Raw genomic sequence first — 19,676 nt, 5'->3', positions numbered from 1 at the left:
ACGTTATAGTATGTATTAATCTACTATAACCTTGATTTTCTGTCTCTTTAACGTTTAAAAAAATTACCGAAGGACGTTACCGAAGGAATCTTGTCACCATTGTTTCTATATCTTGTTATCTCAACACACATGTATCCTGATTCAATTTGAATCTTAGTCAGCTGATTTTTTTCTTTTTATCAAAATGTGACTTTAGATCTACACGGGACTACAGTTTTTGGAATGGGAGAGCATAGAACCAAGTGAGTTTACAAAAGGGGGAACATTTGCGTCTGAATGTCGATTACCACAGCAGTTGGAACACGACGAGTTTGAACCGATAACTATCTTGGGTTTCCACGATACAAACACAGAGTCTGGCGATGGATATAACTTGTACCTCTCTGTCCTACAAATGGTTAATTCGCCAATTGGTATGATCAAAGGAAGATTAAGTAATCTAAACCAATCTGGCAAACAAAAAAGAGTCCGCTTAAAGAGATTGCTTCAACCACCACTAACCACTAAGTACCGTCCTTATACGCACTGCGCAAGAATATCAGCAAACTAAACTCAATAGAGTAGATTCTACCAATCTGTCTTGGGCAATGGTGATTAAAATGCATCGACCGGGAATCGAACCCGGGCCGCCCACGTGGCAGGCGAGCATTCTACCACTGAACCATCGATGCTTGCTCCTCACGTATACTTCTTGATACAAATTGCACGACGACAACCCATCTATTGTAGCCGACTATCATGCCTAAGCTTGTTAGCTTTCATTACGGAAATCAAGGCTTGTGGCGATCAAAAGATCCAACGAAATATAAAAAAATAACCTGACTAATCTGACTGACTCTTTCAAAAGACTAAATGTGTTCGTGTGATAATCAATCTTACCATCAGAATCTATTCCTTTATAAAAGACACCGTAGTTCCCAAAATATAACGATAGTAATTACATCGAAAAACAAGATTTCGTGGCGCAACGGTAGCGCGCCTGACTCCAGATCAGGAGGTTGCGTGTTCAAATCACGTCGAGATCAAGCAAAAATATATCTTGTGAAGGTATGTTTAGGCTTTTAAAACGGATACAACGTTCAAATAACATTAATCACCATTGTTTCTATATCTTGTTATCTCAACACACATGTATCCTGATTCAATTTGAATCTTAGTCAGCTGTTTTTTTTTAAATCAAAATGTGACTTTAGATCTACACGGGACTACAGTTTTTGGAATGGGAGAGCATAGAACCAAGTGAGTTTACAAAAGGGGGAACATTTGCGTCTGAATTTCGATTACCTCAGCAGTTGTAACACGACGAGTTTGAACCGATAACTATCTTGGGTTTCCACAATACAAACACAGAGTCTGGCGATGGATATAACTTGTACCTCTCTGTCCTACAAATGGTTTATTCACCAATTGGTATGATCAAAGGAAGATTAAGTAATCTAAACCAATCTGGCAAACAAAAAAGAGTCCGCTTAAAGAGATTGCTTCAACCACCACTAACCACTAAGTACCGTCCTTATACGTACTGCGCAAGAATATCAGCAAACTAAACTCAATAGAGCAGATTCTACCAATCTGTCTTGGGCAATGGTGATTAAAATGCATCGACCGGGAATCGAACCCGGGCCGCCCGCGTGGCAGGCGAGCATTCTACCACTGAACCATCGATGCTTGCCCCTCACGTATACTTCTTGATACAAATTGCACGACGACAACCCATCTATTGTAGCCGACTATCATGCCTAAGCTTGTTAGCTTTCATTACGGAAATCAAGGCTTGTGGCGATCAAAAGATCCAAGGAAATATAAAATAATAACCTGACTAATCTGACTGACTCTTTCAAAAGACTAAATGTGTTCGTGTGATAATCAATCTTACCATCAGAATCTATTCCTTTATAAAAGACACCGTAGTTCCCAAAATATAACGATAGTAATAACAACGAAAATCAAGATTTCGTGGCGCAACGGTAGCGCGCCTGACTCCAGATCAGGAGGTTGCGTGTTCAAATCACGTCGAGATCAAGCATAAATATTTCTTGTGAAGGTATGTTTGGTCTTATAGAACAGATACAATGTTCAAATAACATTAATCACCATTGTTTCTATATCTTGTTATCTCAACACACATGTATCCTAATTCAATTTGAATCTTAGTCAGCTGCTTTTTTTCTTTTTATCAAAATGTGACTTTAGATCTACACGGGACTACAGTTTTTGGAATGGGAGAGCATAGAACCAAGTGAGTTTACAAAAGGGGGAACATTTGCGTCTGAATGTCGATTACCACAGCAGTTGGAACACGACGAGTTTGAACCGATAACTATCTTGGGTTTCCACGATACAAACACAGAGTCTGGCGATGGATATAACTTGTACCTCTCTGTCCTACAAATGGTTAATTCGCCAATTGGTATGATCAAAGGAAGATTAAGTAATCTAAACCAATCTGGCAAACAAAAAAGAGTCCGCTTAAAGAGATTGCTTCAACCACCACTAACCACTAAGTACCGTCCTTATACGCACTGCGCAAGAATATCAGCAAACTAAACTCAACAGAGTAGATTCTACCAATCTGTCTTGGGCAATGGTGATTAAAATGCATCGACCGGGAATCGAACCCGGGCCGCCCACGTGGCAGGCGAGCATTCTACCACTGAACCATCGATGCTTGCTCCTCACGTATACTTCTTGATACAAATTGCACGACGACAACCCATCTATTGTAGCCGACTATCATGCCTAAGCTTGTTAGCTTTCATTACGGAAATCAAGGCTTGTGGCGATCAAAAGATCCAACGAAATATAAAAAAATAACCTGACTAATCTGACTGACTCTTTCAAAAGACTAAATGTGTTCGTGTGATAATCAATCTTACCATCAGAATCTATTCCTTTATAAAAGACACCGTAGTTCCCAAAATATAACGATAATAATTACATCGAAAATCAAGATTTCGTGGCGCAACGGTAGCGCGCCTGACTCCAGATCAGGAGGTTGCGTGTTCAAATCACGTCGAGATCAAGCAAAAATATTTCTTGTGAAGGTATGTTTAGGCTTTTAAAACGGATACAACGTTCAAATAACATTAATCACCATCGTTTCTATATCTTATTATCTCAACACACATGTATCCTAATTCAATTTGAATTGTAGTCAGCTGCTTTTTTTCTTTTTATCAAAATGTGACTTTAGATCTACACGGGACTACAGTTTTTGGAATGGGAGAGCATAGAACCAAGTGAGTTTACAAAAGGGGGAACATTTGCGTCTGAATGTCGATTACCACAGCAGTTGGAACACAACGAGTTTGAACCGATAACTATCTTGGGTTTCCACGATACAAACACAGAGTCTGGCGATGGATATAACTTGTACCTCTCTGTCCTACAAATGGTTTATTCGCAAATTGGTATGATCAAAGGAAGATTAAGTAATCTAAACCAATCTGGCAAACAAAAAAGAGTCCGCTTAAAGAGATTGCTTCAACCACCACTAACCACTAAGTACCGTCCTTATACGCACTGCGCAAGAATATCAGCAAACTAAACTCAATAGAGTAGATTCTACCAACCTGTCTTGGGCATTGGTGATTATAATGCATCGACCGGGAATCGAACCCGGGCCGCCCGCGTGGCAGGCGAGCATTCTACCACTGAACCATCGATGCTTGCCCGTCACGTATACTTCTTGATACAAATTGCACGACGACAACCCATCTATTATAGCCGACTATCATGCCTAAGCTTGTTAGCTTTCATTACGGAAATCAAGGCTTGTGGCGATCAAAAGATCCAAGGAAATATAAAAAAATAACCTGACTAATCTGACTGACTCTTTCAAAAGACTAAATGTGTTCGTGTGATAATCAATCTTACCATCAGAATCTATTCCTTTATAAAAGACACCGTAGTTCCCAAAATATAACGATAGTAATTACATCGAAAATCAAGATTTCGTGGCGCAACGGTAGCGCGCCTGACTCCAGATCAGGAGGTTGCGTGTTCAAATCACGTTGAGATCAAGCAAAAATATTTCTTGTGAAGGTATGTTTGGGCTTATAGAACAGATACAACGTTCAAATAACATTAATCACCATCGTTTCTATATCTTATTATCTCAACACACATGTATCCTAATTCAATTTGAATTGTAGTCAGCTGATTTTTTTCTTTTTATCAAAATGTGACTTTAGATCTACACGGGACTACAGTTTTTGGAATGGGAGAGCATAGAACCAAGTGAGTTTACAAAAGGGGGAACATTTGCGTCTGAATGTCGATTACCACAGCAGTTGGAACACGACGAGTTTGAACCGATAACTATCTTGGGTTTCCACGATACAAACACAGAGTCTGGCGATGGATATAACTTGTACCTCTCTGTCCTACAAATGGTTTATTCGCCAATTGGTATGATCAAAGGAAGATTAAGTAATCTAAACCAATCTGGCAAACAAAAAAGAGTCCGCTTAAAGAGATTGCTTCAACCACCACTAACCACTAAGTACCGTCCTTATACGTACTGCGCAAGAATATCAGCAAACTATACTCAATAGAGTAGATTCTACCAATCTGTCTTGGGCAATAGTGATTAAAATGCATCGACCGGCAATCGAACCCGGGCCGCCCGCGTGGCAGGCGAGCATTCTACCACTGAACCATCGATGCTTGCCCCTCACGTATACTTCTTGATACAAATTGCACGACGACAACCCATCTATTGTAGCCGACTATCATGCCTAAGCTTGTTAGCTTTCATTACGGAAATCAAGGCTTGTGGCGATCAAAAGATCCAACGAAATATAAAAAAAATAACCTGACTAATCTGACTGACTCTTTCAAAAGACTAAATGTGTTCGTGTGATAATCAATCTTACCATCAGAATCTATTCCTTTATAAAAGACACCGTAGTTCCCAAAATATAACGATAGTAATTACATCGAAAATCAAGATTTCGTGGCGCAACGGTAGCGCGCCTGACTCCAGATCAGGAGGTTGCGTATTCAAATCACGTCGAGATCAAGCAAAAATATTTCTTGTGAAGGTATGTTTAGGCTTTTAAAACGGATACAACGTTCAAATAACATTAATCACCATTGTTTCTATATCTTGTTATCTCAACACACATGTATCCTAATTCAATTTGAAGTTTAGTCAGCTGTTTTTTTTTTCTTTTTATCAAAATGTGACTTTAGATCTACACGGGACTACAGTTTTTGGAATGGGAGAGCATAGAACCAAGTGAGTTTACAAAAGGGGGAACATTTGCGTCTGAATGTCGATTACCACAGCAGTTGGAACACGACGAGTTTGAACCGATAACTATCTTGGGTTTCCACGATACAAACACAGAGTCTGGCGATGGATATAACTTGTACCTCTCTGTCCTACAAATGGTTTATTCGCCAATTGGTATGATCAAAGGAAGATTAAGAAATCTAAACCAATCTGGCAAACAAAAAAGAGTCCGCTTAAAGAGATTGCTTCAACCACCACTAACCACTAAGTACCGTCCTTAGACGTACTGCGCAAGAATATCAGCAAACTAAACTCAATAGAGTAGATTCTACCAACCTGTCTTGGGCATTGGTGATTAAAATGCATCGACCGGGAATCGAACCCGGGCCGCCCGCGTGGCAGGCGAGCATTCTACCACTGAACCATCGATGCTTGCCCCTCACGTATACTTCTTGATACAAATTGCACGACGACAACCCATCTATTATAGCCGACTATCATGCCTAAGCTTGTTAGCTTTCATTACGGAAATCAAGGCTTGTGGCGATCAAAAGATCCAAGGAAATATAAAAAAATAACCTGACTAATCTGACTGACTCTTTCAAAAGACTAAATGTGTTCGTGTGATAATCAATCTTACCATCAGAATCTATTCCTTTATAAAAGACACCGTAGTTCCCAAAATATAACGATAGTAATTACATCGAAAATCAAGATTTCGTGGCGCAACGGTAGCGCGCCTGACTCCAGATCAGGAGGTTGCGTGTTCAAATCACGTCGAGATCAAGCAAAAATATTTCTTGTGAAGGTATGTTTAGTCTTTTAAAACGGATACAACGTTCAAATAACATTAATCACCATTGTTTCTATATCTTGTTATCTCAACACACATGTATCCTAATTCAATTTGAATCTAAGTCAGCTGTTTTTTTTCTTTTTATCAAAATGTGACTTTAGATCTACACGGGACTACAGTTTTTGGAATGGGAGAGCATAGAACCAAGTGAGTTTACAAAAAGAGGAACATTTGCGTCTGAATGTCGATTACCACAGCAGTTGGAACACGACGAGTTTGAACCGATAACTATCTTGGGTTTCTACGATACAAACACAGAGTCTGGCGATGGATATAACTTGTACCTCTCTGTCCTACAAATGGTTTATTCGCCAATTGGTATGATCAAAGGAAGATTAAGTAATCTAAACCAATCTGGCAAACAAAAAAGAGTCCGCTTAAAGAGATTGCTTCAACCACCACTAACCACTAAGTACCGTCCTTATACGTACTGCGCAAGAATATCAGCAAACTAAACTCAATAGAGTAGATTCTACCAATCTGTCTTGGGCAATAGTGATTAAAATGCATCGACCGGGAATCGAACCCGGGCCGCCCGCGTGGCAGGCGAGCATTCTACCACTGAACCATCGATGCTTGCCCCTCACGTATACTTCTTGATACAAATTGCACGACGACAACCAATCTATTGTAGCCGACTATCATGCCTAAGCTTGTTAGCTTTCATTACGGAAATCAAGGCTTGTGGCGATCAAAAGATCCAACGAAATATAAAAAAATAACCTGACTAATCTGACTGACTCTTTCAAAAGACTAAATGTGTTCGTGTGATAATCAATCTTACCATCAGAATCTATTCCTTTATAAAAGACACCGTAGTTCCCAAAATATAACGATAGTAATTACATCAAAAATCAAGATTTCGTGGCGCAACGGTAGCGCGCCTGACTCCAGATCGGGAGGTTGCGTGTTCAAATCACGTCGAGATCAAGCAAAAATATTTCTTGTGAAGGTATGTTTGGGCTTATAGAACAGATACAACGTTCAAATAACATTAATCACCATCGTTTCTATATCTTGTTATCTCAACACACATGTATCCTAATTCAATTTGAATTGTAGTCAGCTGCTTTTTTTCTTTTTATCAAAATGTGACTTTAGATCTACACGGGACTACAGTTTTTGGAATGGGAGAGCATAGAACCAAGTGAGTTTACAAAAGGGGGAACATTTGCGTCTGAATGTTGATTACCACAGCAGTTGGAACACGACGAGTTTGAACCGATAACTATCTTGGGTTTCCACGATACAAACACAGAGTCTGGCGATGGATATAACTTGTACCTCTCTGTCCTACAAATGGTTTATTCGCCAATTGGTATGATCAAAGGAAGATTAAGTAATCTAAACCAATCTGGCAAACAAAAAAGAGTCCGCTTAAAGAGATTGCTTCAACCACCACTAACCACTAAGTACCGTCCTTATACGTACTGCGCAAGAATATCAGCAAACTAAACTCAATAGAGTAGATTCTACCAATCTGTCTTGGGCAATGATGATTAAAATGCATCGACCGGGAATCGAACCCGGGCCGCCCGCGTTGCAGGCGAGCATTCTACCACTGAACCATCGATGCTTGCCCCTCACGTATACTTCTTGATACAAATTGCACGACGACAACCCATCTATTGTAGCCGACTATCATGCCTAAGCTTGTTAGCTTTCATTACGGAAATCAAGGCTTGTGGCGATCAAAAGATCCAACGAAATATAAAAAAATAACCTGACTAATCTGACTGACTCTTTCAAAAGACTAAATGTGTTCGTGTGATAATCAATCTTACCATCAGAATCTATTCCTTTATAAAAGACACCGTAGTTCCCAAAATATAACGATAGTAATTACATCAAAAATCAAGATTTCGTGGCGCAACGGTAGCGCGCCTGACTCCAGATCAGGAGGTTGCGTGTTCAAATCACGTCGAGATCAAGCAAAAATATTTCTTGTGAAGGTATGTTTAGTCTTTTAAAACGGATACAACGTTCAAATAACATTAATCACCATTGTTTCTATATCTTGTTATCTCAACACACATGTATCCTAATTCAATTTGAATCTAAGTCAGCTGTTTTTTTTCTTTTTATCAAAATGTGACTTTAGATCTACACGGGACTACAGTTTTTGGAATGGGAGAGCATAGAACCAAGTGAGTTTACAAAAAGAGGAACATTTGCGTCTGAATGTCGATTACCACAGCAGTTGGAACACGACGAGTTTGAACCGATAACTATCTTGGGTTTCCACGATACAAACACAGAGTCTGGCGATGGATATAACTTGTACCTCTCTGTCCTACAAATGGTTTATTCGCCAATTGGTATGATCAAAGGAAGATTAAGTAATCTAAACCAATCTGGCAAACAAAAAAGAGTCCGCTTAAAGAGATTGCTTCAACCACCACTAACCACTAAGTACCGTCCTTAGACGTACTGCGCAAGAATATCAGCAAACTAAACTCAATAGAGTAGATTCTACCAATCTGTCTTGGGCAATAGTGATTAAAATGCATCGACCGGGAATCGAACCCGGGCCGCCCGCGTGGCAGGCGAGCATTCTACCACTGAACCATCGATGCTTGCCCCTCACGTATACTTCTTGATACAAATTGCACGACGACAACCCATCTATTGTAGCCGACTATCATGCCTAAGCTTGTTAGCTTTCATTACGGAAATCAAGGCTTGTGGCGATCAAAAGATCCAACGAAATATAAAAAAATAACCTGACTAATCTGACTGACTCTTTCAAAAGACTAAATGTGTTCGTGTGATAATCAATCTTACCATCAGAATCTATTCCTTTATAAAAGACACCGTAGTTCCCAAAATATAACGATAGTAATTACATCGAAAATCAAGATTTCGTGGCGCAACGGTAGCGCGCCTGACTCCAGATCAGGAGGTTGCGTGTTCAAATCACGTCGAGATCAAGCAAAAATATTTCTTGTGAAGGTATGTTTAGGCTTTTAAAACGGATACAACGTTCAAATAACATTAATCACCATTGTTTCTATATCTTGTTATCTCAACACACATGTATCCTAATTCAATTTGAATCTTAGTCAGCTGTTTTTTTTTCTTTTTATCAAAATGTGACTTTAGATCTACACGGGACTACAGTTTTTGGAATGGGAGAGCATAGAACCAAGGAGTTTACAAAAGGGGGAACATTTGCGTCTGAATGTCGATTACCACAGCAGTTGGAACACGACGAGTTTGAACCGATAACTATCTTGGGTTTCCACGATACAAACACAGAGTCTGGCGATGGATATAACTTGTACCTCTCTGTCCTACAAATGGTTTATTCGCCAATTGGTATGATCAAAGGAAGATTAAGTAATCTAAACCAATCTGGCAAACAAAAAAGAGTCCGCTTAAAGAGATTGCTTCAACCACCACTAACCACTAAGTACCGTCCTTATACGCACTGCGCAAGAATATCAGCAAACTAAACTCAATAGAGTAGATTCTACCAACCTGTCTTGGGCATTGGTGATTAAAATGCATCGACCGGGAATCGAACCCGGGCCGCCCGCGTGGCAGGCGAGCATTCTACCACTGAACCATCGATGCTTGCCCATCACGTATACTTCTTGATACAAATTGCACGACGACAACCCATCTATTATAGCCGACTATCATGCCTAAGCTTGTTAGCTTTCATTACGGAAATCAAGGCTTGTGGCGATCAAAAGATCCAAGGAAATATAAAAAAATAACCTGACTAATCTGACTGACTCTTTCAAAAGACTAAATGTGTTCGTGTGATAATCAATCTTACCATCAGAATCTATTCCTTTATAAAAGACACCGTAGTTCCCAAAATATAACGACAGTAATTACATCGAAAATCAAGATTTCGTGGCGCAACGGTAGCGCGCCTGACTCCAGATCAGGAGGTTGCGTATTCAAATCACGTCGAGATCAAGCAAAAATATTTCTTGTGAAGGTATGTTTAGGCTTTTAAAACGGATACAACGTTCAAATAACATTAATCACCATTGTTTCTATATCTTGTTATCTCAACACACATGTATCCTAATTCAATTTGAAGTTTAGTCAGCTGTTTTTTTTTTCTTTTTATCAAAATGTGACTTTAGATCTACACGGGACTACAGTTTTTGGAATGGGAGAGCATAGAACCAAGTGAGTTTACAAAAAGAGGAACATTTGCGTCTGAATGTCGATTACCACAGCAGTTGGAACACGACGAGTTTGAACCGATAACTATCTTGGGTTTCTACGATACAAACACAGAGTCTGGCGATGGATATAACTTGTACCTCTCTGTCCTACAAATGGTTTATTCGCCAATTGGTATGATCAAAGGAAGATTAAGTAATCTAAACCAATCTGGCAAACAAAAAAGAGTCCGCTTAAAGAGATTGCTTCAACCACCACTAACCACTAAGTACCGTCCTTATACGTACTGCGCAAGAATATCAGCAAACTAAACTCAATAGAGTAGATTCTACCAATCTGTCTTGGGCAATGATGATTAAAATGCATCGACCGGGAATCGAACCCGGGCCGCCCGCGTGGCAGGCGAGCATTCTACCACTGAACCATCGATGCTTGCCCCTCACGTATACTTCTTGATACAAATTGCACGACGACAACCCATCTATTATAGCCGACTATCATGCCTAAGCTTGTTAGCTTTCATTACGGAAATCAAGGCTTGTGGCGATCAAAAGATCCAAGGAAATATAAAAAAATAACCTGACTAATCTGACTGACTCTTTCAAAAGACTAAATGTGTTCGTGTGATAATCAATCTTACCATCAGAATCTATTCCTTTATAAAAGACACCGTAGTTCCCAAAATATAACGATAGTAATTACATCGAAAATCAAGATTTCGTGGCGCAACGGTAGCGCGCCTGACTCCAGATCAGGAGGTTGCGTGTTCAAATCACGTCGAGATCAAGCAAAAATATTTCTTGTGAAGGTATGTTTAGTCTTTTAAAACGGATACAACGTTCAAATAACATTAATCACCATTGTTTCTATATCTTGTTATCTCAACACACATGTATCCTAATTCAATTTGAATCTAAGTCAGCTGTTTTTTTTCTTTTTATCAAAATGTGACTTTAGATCTACACGGGACTACAGTTTTTGGAATGGGAGAGCATAGAACCAAGTGAGTTTACAAAAAGAGGAACATTTGCGTCTGAATGTCGATTACCACAGCAGTTGGAACACGACGAGTTTGAACCGATAACTATCTTGGGTTTCTACGATACAAACACAGAGTCTGGCGATGGATATAACTTGTACCTCTCTGTCCTACAAATGGTTTATTCGCCAATTGGTATGATCAAAGGAAGATTAAGTAATCTAAACCAATCTGGCAAACAAAAAAGAGTCCGCTTAAAGAGATTGCTTCAACCACCACTAACCACTAAGTACCGTCCTTATACGTACTGCGCAAGAATATCAGCAAACTAAACTCAATAGAGTAGATTCTACCAATCTGTCTTGGGCAATGATGATTAAAATGCATCGACCGGGAATCGAACCCGGGCCGCCCGCGTGGCAGGCGAGCATTCTACCACTGAACCATCGATGCTTGCCCCTCACGTATACTTCTTGATACAAATTGCACGACGACAACCCATCTATTGTAGCCGACTATCATGCCTAAGCTTGTTAGCTTTCATTACGGAAATCAAGGCTTGTGGCGATCAAAAGATCCAACGAAATATAAAAAAATAACCTGACTAATCTGACTGACTCTTTCAAAAGACTAAATGTGTTCGTGTGATAATCAATCTTACCATCAGAATCTATTCCTTTATAAAAGACACCGTAGTTCCCAAAATATAACACATCAAAAATCAAGATTTCGTGGCGCAACGGTAGCGCGCCTGACTCCAGATCAGGAGGTTGCGTGTTCAAATCACGTCGAGATCAAGCAAAAATATTTCTTGTGAAGGTATGTTTGGGCTTATAGAACAGATACAACGTTCAAATAACATTAATCACCATCGTTTCTATATCTTGTTATCTCAACACACATGTATCCTAATTCAATTTGAATTGTAGTCAGCTGCTTTTTTTCTTTTTATCAAAATGTGACTTTAGATCTACACGGGACTACAGTTTTTGGAATGGGAGAGCATAGAACCAAGTGAGTTTACAAAAGGGGGAACATTTGCGTCTGAATGTTGATTACCACAGCAGTTGGAACACGACGAGTTTGAACCGATAACTATCTTGGGTTTCCACGATACAAACACAGAGTCTGGCGATGGATATAACTTGTACCTCTCTGTCCTACAAATGGTTTATTCGCCAATTGGTATGATCAAAGGAAGATTAAGTAATCTAAACCAATCTGGCAAACAAAAAAGAGTCCGCTTAAAGAGATTGCTTCAACCACCACTAACCACTAAGTACCGTCCTTATACGTACTGCGCAAGAATATCAGCAAACTAAACTCAATAGAGTAGATTCTACCAATCTGTCTTGGGCAATGATGATTAAAATGCATCGACCGGGAATCGAACCCGGGCCGCCCGCGTGGCAGGCGAGCATTCTACCACTGAACCATCGATGCTTGCCCCTCACGTATACTTCTTGATACAAATTGCACGACGACAACCCATCTATTGTAGCCGACTATCATGCCTAAGCTTGTTAGCTTTCATTACGGAAATCAAGGCTTGTGGCGATCAAAAGATCCAACGAAATATAAAAAAATAACCTGACTAATCTGACTGACTCTTTCAAAAGACTAAATGTGTTCGTGTGATAATCAATCTTACCATCAGAATCTATTCCTTTATAAAAGACACCGTAGTTCCCAAAATATAACGATAGTAATTACATCAAAAATCAAGATTTTGTGGCGCAACGGTAGCGCGCCTGACTCCAGATCAGGAGGTTGCGTGTTCAAATCACGTCGAGATCAAGCAAAAATATTTCTTGTGAAGGTATGTTTAGTCTTTTAAAACGGATACAACGTTCAAATAACATTAATCACCATTGTTTCTATATCTTGTTATCTCAACACACATGTATCCTAATTCAATTTGAATCTAAGTCAGCTGTTTTTTTTCTTTTTATCAAAATGTGACTTTAGATCTACACGGGACTACAGTTTTTGGAATGGGAGAGCATAGAACCAAGTGAGTTTACAAAAAGAGGAACATTTGCGTCTGAATGTCGATTACCACAGCAGTTGGAACACGACGAGTTTGAACCGATAACTATCTTGGGTTTCCACGATACAAACACAGAGTCTGGCGATGGATATAACTTGTACCTCTCTGTCCTACAAATGGTTTATTCGCCAATTGGTATGATCAAAGGAAGATTAAGTAATCTAAACCAATCTGGCAAACAAAAAAGAGTCCGCTTAAAGAGATTGCTTCAACCACCACTAACCACTAAGTACCGTCCTTAGACGTACTGCGCAAGAATATCAGCAAACTAAACTCAATAGAGTAGATTCTACCAATCTGTCTTGGGCAATAGTGATTAAAATGCATCGACCGGGAATCGAACCCGGGCCGCCCGCGTGGCAGGCGAGCATTCTACCACTGAACCATCGATGCTTGCCCCTCACGTATACTTCTTGATACAAATTGCACGACGACAACCCATCTATTGTAGCCGACTATCATGCCTAAGCTTGTTAGCTTTCATTACGGAAATCAAGGCTTGTGGCGATCAAAAGATCCAACGAAATATAAAAAAATAACCTGACTAATCTGACTGACTCTTTCAAAAGACTAAATGTGTTCGTGTGATAATCAATCTTACCATCAGAATCTATTCCTTTATAAAAGACACCGTAGTTCCCAAAATATAACGATAGTAATTACATCGAAAATCAAGATTTCGTGGCGCAACGGTAGCGCGCCTGACTCCAGATCAGGAGGTTGCGTGTTCAAATCACGTCGAGATCAAGCAAAAATATTTCTTGTGAAGGTATGTTTAGGCTTTTAAAACGGATACAACGTTCAAATAACATTAATCACCATTGTTTCTATATCTTGTTATCTCAACACACATGTATCCTAATTCAATTTGAATCTTAGTCAGCTGTTTTTTTTTCTTTTTATCAAAATGTGACTTTAGATCTACACGGGACTACAGTTTTTGGAATGGGAGAGCATAGAACCAAGTGAGTTTACAAAAGGGGGAACATTTGCGTCTGAATGTCGATTACCACAGCAGTTGGAACACGACGAGTTTGAACCGATAACTATCTTGGGTTTCCACGATACAAACACAGAGTCTGGCGATGGATATAACTTGTACCTCTCTGTCCTACAAATGGTTTATTCGCCAATTGGTATGATCAAAGGAAGATTAAGTAATCTAAACCAATCTGGCAAACAAAAAAGAGTCCGCTTAAAGAGATTGCTTCAACCACCACTAACCACTAAGTACCGTCCTTATACGCACTGCGCAAGAATATCAGCAAACTAAACTCAATAGAGTAGATTCTACCAACCTGTCTTGGGCATTGGTGATTAAAATGCATCGACCGGGAATCGAACCCGGGCCGCCCGCGTGGCAGGCGAGCATTCTACCACTGAACCATCGATGCTTGCCCCTCACGTATACTTCTTGATACAAATTGCACGACGACAACCCATCTATTATAGCCGACTATCATGCCTAAGCTTGTTAGCTTTCATTACGGAAATCAAGGCTTGTGGCGATCAAAAGATCCAAGGAAATATAAAAAAATAACCTGACTAATCTGACTGACTCTTTCAAAAGACTAAATGTGTTCGTGTGATAATCAATCTTACCATCAGAATCTATTCCTTTATAAAAGACACCGTAGTTCCCAAAATATAACGATAGTAATTACATCGAAAATCAAGTTTTCGTGGCGCAACGGTAGCGCGCCTGACTCCAGATCAGGAGGTTGCGTGTTCAAATCACGTCGAGATCAAGCAAAAATATTTCTTGTGAAGGTATGTTTGGGCTTATAGAACAGATACAACGTTCAAATAACATTAATCACCATCGTTTCTATATCTTATTATCTCAACACACATGTATCCTAATTCAATTTGAATTGTAGTCAGCTGCTTTTTTTCTTTTTATCAAAATGTGACTTTAGATCTACACGGGACTACAGTTTTTGGAATGGGAGAGCATAGAACCAAGTGAGTTTACAAAAGGGGGAACATTTGCGTCTGAATGTCGATTACCACAGCAGTTGGAACACGACGAGTTTGAACCGATAACTATCTTGGGTTTCCACGATACAAACACAGAGTCTGGCGATGGATATAACTTGTACCTCTCTGTCCTACAAATGGTTTATTCGCCAATTGGTATGATCAAAGGAAGATTAAGTAATCTAAACCAATCTGGCAAACAAAAAAGAGTCCGCTTAAAGAGATTGCTTCAACCACCACTAACCACTAAGTACCGTCCTTAGACGTACTGCGCAAGAATATCAGCAAACTAAACTCAATAGAGTAGATTCTACCAATCTGTCTTGGGCAATAGTGATTAAAATGCATCGACCGGGAATCGAACCCGGGCCGCCCGCGTGGCAGGCGAGCATTCTACCACTGAACCATCGATGCTTGCCCCTCACGTATACTTCTTGATACAAATTGCACGACGACAACCCATCTATTGTAGCCGACTATCATGCCTAAGCTTGTTAGCTTTCATTACGGAAATCAAGGCTTGTGGTGATCAAAAGATCCAAGGAAATATAAAAAAATAACCTGACTAATCTGACTGACTCTTTCAAAAGACTAAATGTGTTCGTGTGATAATCAATCTTACCATCAGAATCTATTCCTTTATAAAAGACACCGTAGTTCCCAAAATATAACGATAGTAATTAGATCGAAAATCAAGATTTCGTGGCGCAACGGTAGCGCGCCTGACTCCAGATCAGGAGGTTGCGTGTTCAAATCACGTCGAGATCAAGCAAAAATATTTCTTGTGAAGGTATGTTTAGTCTTTTAAAACGGATACAACGTTCAAATAACATTAATCACCATTGTTTCTATATCTTGTTATCTCAACACACATGTATCCTAATTCAATTTGAATCTAAGTCAGCTGTTTTTTTTCTTTTTATCAAAATGTGACTTTAGATCTACACGGGACTACAGTTTTTGGAATGGGAGAGCATAGAACCAAGTGAGTTTACAAAAAGAGGAACATTTGCGTCTGAATGTCGATTACCACAGCAGTTGGAACACGACGAGTTTGAACCGATAACTATCTTGGGTTTCCACGATACAAACACAGAGTCTGGCGATGGATATAACTTGTACCTCTCTGTCCTACAAATGGTTTATTCACCAATTGGTATGATCAAAGGAAGATTAAGTAATCTAAACCAATCTGGCAAACAAAAAAGAGTCCGCTTAAAGAGATTGCTTCAACCACCACTAACCACTAAGTACCGTCCTTATACGTACTGCGCAAGAATATCAGCAAACTAAACTCAATAGAGTAGATTCTACCAATCTGTCTTGGGCAATGGTGATTCTAATGCATCGACCGGGAATCGAACCCGGGCCGCCCGCGTGGCAGGCGAGCATTCTACCACTGAACCATCGATGCTTGCCCCTCACGTATACTTCTTGATACAAATTGCACGACGACAACCCATCTATTGTAGCCGACTATCATGCCTAAGCTTGTTAGCTTTCATTACGGAAATCAAGGCTTGTGGCGATCAAAAGATCCAAGGAAATATAACAAAATAACCTGACTAATCTGACTGACTCTTTCAAAAGACTAAATGTGTTCGTGTGATAATCAATCTTACCATCAGAATCTATTCCTTTATAAAAGACACCGTAGTTCCCAAAATATAACGATAGTAATTAGATCGAAAATCAAGATTTCGTGGCGCAACGGTAGCGCGCCTGACTCCAGATCAGGAGGTTGCGTGTTCAAATCACGTCGAGATCAAGCAAAAATATTTCTTGTGAAGGTATGTTTAGGCTTTTAAAACGGATACAACGTTCAAATAACATTAATCACCATTGTTTCTATATCTTGTTATCTCAACACACATGTATCCTAATTCAATTTGAATCTTAGTCAGCTGTTTTTTTTTTCTTTTTATCAAAATGTGACTTTAGATCTACACGGGACTACAGTTTTTGGAATGGGAGAGCATAGAACCAAGTGAGTTTACAAAAGGGGGAACATTTGCGTCTGAATGTCGATTACCACAGCAGTTGGAACACGACGAGTTTGAACCGATAACTATCTTGGGTTTCCACGATACAAACACAGAGTCTGGCGATGGATATAACTTGTACCTCTCTGTCCTACAAATGGTTTATTCGCCAATTGGTATGATCAAAGGAAGATTAAGTAATCTAAACCAATCTGGCAAACAAAAAAGAGTCCGCTTAAAGAGATTGCTTCAACCACCACTAACCACTAAGTACCGTCCTTATACGCACTGCGCAAGAATATCAGCAAACTAAACTCAATAGAGTAGATTCTACCAACCTGTCTTGGGCATTGGTGATTAAAATGCATCGACCGGGAATCGAACCCGGGCCGCCCGCGTGGCAGGCGAGCATTCTACCACTGAACCATCGATGCTTGCCCCTCACGTATACTTCTTGATACAAATTGCACGACGACAACCCATCTATTATAGCCGACTATCATGCCTAAGCTTGTTAGCTTTCATTACGGAAATCAAGGCTTGTGGTGATCAAAAGATCCAAGGAAATATAAAAAAATAACCTGACTAATCTGACTGACTCTTTCAAAAGACTAAATGTGTTCGTGTGATAACCAATCTTACCATCAGAATCTATTCCTTTATAAAAGACACCGTAGTTCCCAAAATATAACGATAGTAATTACCTCGAAAATCAAGATTTCGTGGCGCAACGGTAGCGCGCCTGACTCCAGATCAGGAGGTTGCGGGTTCAAATCACGTTGAGATCAAGCAAAAATATTTCTTGTGAAGGTATGTTTAGTCTTTTAAAACGGATACAACGTTCAAATAACATTAATCACCATTGTTTCTATATCTTGTTATCTCAACACACATGTATCCTAATTCAATTTGAATCTAAGTCAGCTGTTTTTTTTCTTTTTATCAAAATGTGACTTTAGATCTACACGGGACTACAGTTTTTGGAATGGGAGAGCATAGAACCAAGTGAGTTTACAAAAAGAGGAACATTTGCGTCTGAATGTCGATTACCACAGCAGTTGGAACACGACGAGTTTGAACCGATAACTATCTTGGGTTTCCACGATACAAACACAGAGTCTGGCGATGGATATAACTTGTACCTCTCTGTCCTACAAATGGTTTATTCACCAATTGGTATGATCAAAGGAAGATTAAGTAATCTAAACCAATCTGGCAAACAAAAAAGAGTCCGCTTAAAGAGATTGCTTCAACCACCACTAACCACTAAGTACCGTCCTTATACGTACTGCGCAAGAATATCAGCAAACTAAACTCAATAGAGTAGATTCTACCAATCTGTCTTGGGCAATGGTGATTCAAATGCATCGACCGGGAATCGAACCCGGGCCGCCCGCGTGGCAGGCGAGCATTCTACCACTGAACCATCGATGCTTGCCCCTCACGTATACTTCTTGATACAAATTGCACGACGACAACCCATCTATTTTAGCCGACTATCATGCCTAAGCTTGTTAGCTTTCATTACGGAAATCAAGGCTTGTGGCGATCAAAAGATCCAAGGAAATATAAAAAAATAACCTGACTAATCTGACTGACTCTTTCAAAAGACTAAATGTGTTCGTGTGATAATCAATCTTACCATCAGAATCTATTCCTTTATAAAAGACACCGTAGTTCCCAAAATATAACGATAGTAATTACATCGAAAATCAAGATTTCGTGGCGCAACGGTAGCGCGCCTGACTCCAGATCAGGAGGTTGCGTGTTCAAATCACGTCGAGATCAAGCAAAAATATTTCTTGTGAAGGTATGTTTAGGCTTTTAAGACGGATACAACGTTCAAATAACATTAATCACCATTGTTTCTATATCTTGTTATCTCAACACACATGTATCCTAATTCAATTTGAATCTTAGTCAACTGTTTCTTTTTTTCTTTTTATCAAAATGTGACTTTAGATCTACACGGGACTACAGTTTTTGGAATGGGAGAGCATAGAACCAAATGAGTTTACAAAAAAAGGAACATTTGCGTCTGAATGTCGATTACCACAGCAGTTGGAACACGACGAGTTTGAACCGATAACTATACTTGGGTTTCCACGATACAAACACAGAGTCTGGCGATGGATATAACTTGTACCTCTCTGTCCTACAAATGGTTTATTCGCCAATTGGTATGATCAAAGGAAGATTAAGTAATCTAAACCAATCTGGCAAACAAAAAAGAGTCCGCTTAAGGAGATTGCTTCAACCACCACTAACCACTAAGTACCGTCCTTATACGTACTGCGCAAGAATATCAGCAAACTAAACTCAATAGAGTAGATTCTACCAATCTGTCTTGGGCAATGATGATTAAAATGCATCGACTGGGAATCGAACCCGGGCCGCCCGCGTGGCAGGCGAGATTTCTACCACTGAACCATCGATGCTTGCCC

The 19,676-nt window shown here is 39.7% G+C and overlaps 16 non-coding genes across 16 annotated transcripts; all 16 read right to left on the bottom strand.

Moving 5' to 3' along the window:
- Positions 1–1,597: 1,597 nt before the first annotated feature.
- On the bottom strand, positions 1,598–1,668 carry Trnag-gcc. The gene has a single exon. It is a non-coding gene; the product is annotated as a tRNA-Gly (tRNA).
- Positions 1,669–3,597: 1,929 nt separating this feature from the next.
- Positions 3,598–3,668, bottom strand: Trnag-gcc. Its single transcript has one exon. It is a non-coding gene; the product is annotated as a tRNA-Gly (tRNA).
- A 1,932-nt stretch (positions 3,669–5,600) lies between these two features.
- On the bottom strand, positions 5,601–5,671 carry Trnag-gcc. The gene has a single exon. It is a non-coding gene; the product is annotated as a tRNA-Gly (tRNA).
- A 929-nt stretch (positions 5,672–6,600) lies between these two features.
- Trnag-gcc lies at positions 6,601–6,671 on the bottom strand. Its single transcript has one exon. It is a non-coding gene; the product is annotated as a tRNA-Gly (tRNA).
- A 929-nt stretch (positions 6,672–7,600) lies between these two features.
- Trnac-gca lies at positions 7,601–7,671 on the bottom strand. Its single transcript has one exon. It is a non-coding gene; the product is annotated as a tRNA-Cys (tRNA).
- Positions 7,672–8,600: 929 nt separating this feature from the next.
- Positions 8,601–8,671, bottom strand: Trnag-gcc. The gene has a single exon. It is a non-coding gene; the product is annotated as a tRNA-Gly (tRNA).
- A 929-nt stretch (positions 8,672–9,600) lies between these two features.
- On the bottom strand, positions 9,601–9,671 carry Trnag-gcc. Its single transcript has one exon. It is a non-coding gene; the product is annotated as a tRNA-Gly (tRNA).
- Positions 9,672–10,602: 931 nt separating this feature from the next.
- Positions 10,603–10,673, bottom strand: Trnag-gcc. The gene has a single exon. It is a non-coding gene; the product is annotated as a tRNA-Gly (tRNA).
- A 929-nt stretch (positions 10,674–11,602) lies between these two features.
- Trnag-gcc lies at positions 11,603–11,673 on the bottom strand. The gene has a single exon. It is a non-coding gene; the product is annotated as a tRNA-Gly (tRNA).
- A 919-nt stretch (positions 11,674–12,592) lies between these two features.
- On the bottom strand, positions 12,593–12,663 carry Trnag-gcc. Its single transcript has one exon. It is a non-coding gene; the product is annotated as a tRNA-Gly (tRNA).
- Positions 12,664–13,592: 929 nt separating this feature from the next.
- Positions 13,593–13,663, bottom strand: Trnag-gcc. Its single transcript has one exon. It is a non-coding gene; the product is annotated as a tRNA-Gly (tRNA).
- A 930-nt stretch (positions 13,664–14,593) lies between these two features.
- Positions 14,594–14,664, bottom strand: Trnag-gcc. Its single transcript has one exon. It is a non-coding gene; the product is annotated as a tRNA-Gly (tRNA).
- Positions 14,665–15,593: 929 nt separating this feature from the next.
- On the bottom strand, positions 15,594–15,664 carry Trnag-gcc. The gene has a single exon. It is a non-coding gene; the product is annotated as a tRNA-Gly (tRNA).
- A 929-nt stretch (positions 15,665–16,593) lies between these two features.
- On the bottom strand, positions 16,594–16,664 carry Trnag-gcc. Its single transcript has one exon. It is a non-coding gene; the product is annotated as a tRNA-Gly (tRNA).
- Positions 16,665–17,595: 931 nt separating this feature from the next.
- On the bottom strand, positions 17,596–17,666 carry Trnag-gcc. Its single transcript has one exon. It is a non-coding gene; the product is annotated as a tRNA-Gly (tRNA).
- Positions 17,667–18,595: 929 nt separating this feature from the next.
- Positions 18,596–18,666, bottom strand: Trnag-gcc. The gene has a single exon. It is a non-coding gene; the product is annotated as a tRNA-Gly (tRNA).
- Between the last annotated feature and the right edge of the window lie 1,010 nt (positions 18,667–19,676).

Source organism: Daphnia pulex, chromosome 10 (genome assembly GCF_021134715.1).
Source record: "Daphnia pulex isolate KAP4 chromosome 10, ASM2113471v1".
NCBI lineage: Eukaryota > Metazoa > Arthropoda > Branchiopoda > Diplostraca > Daphniidae > Daphnia > Daphnia pulex.
This window is presented reverse-complemented; position numbering and strand designations above follow the sequence as displayed.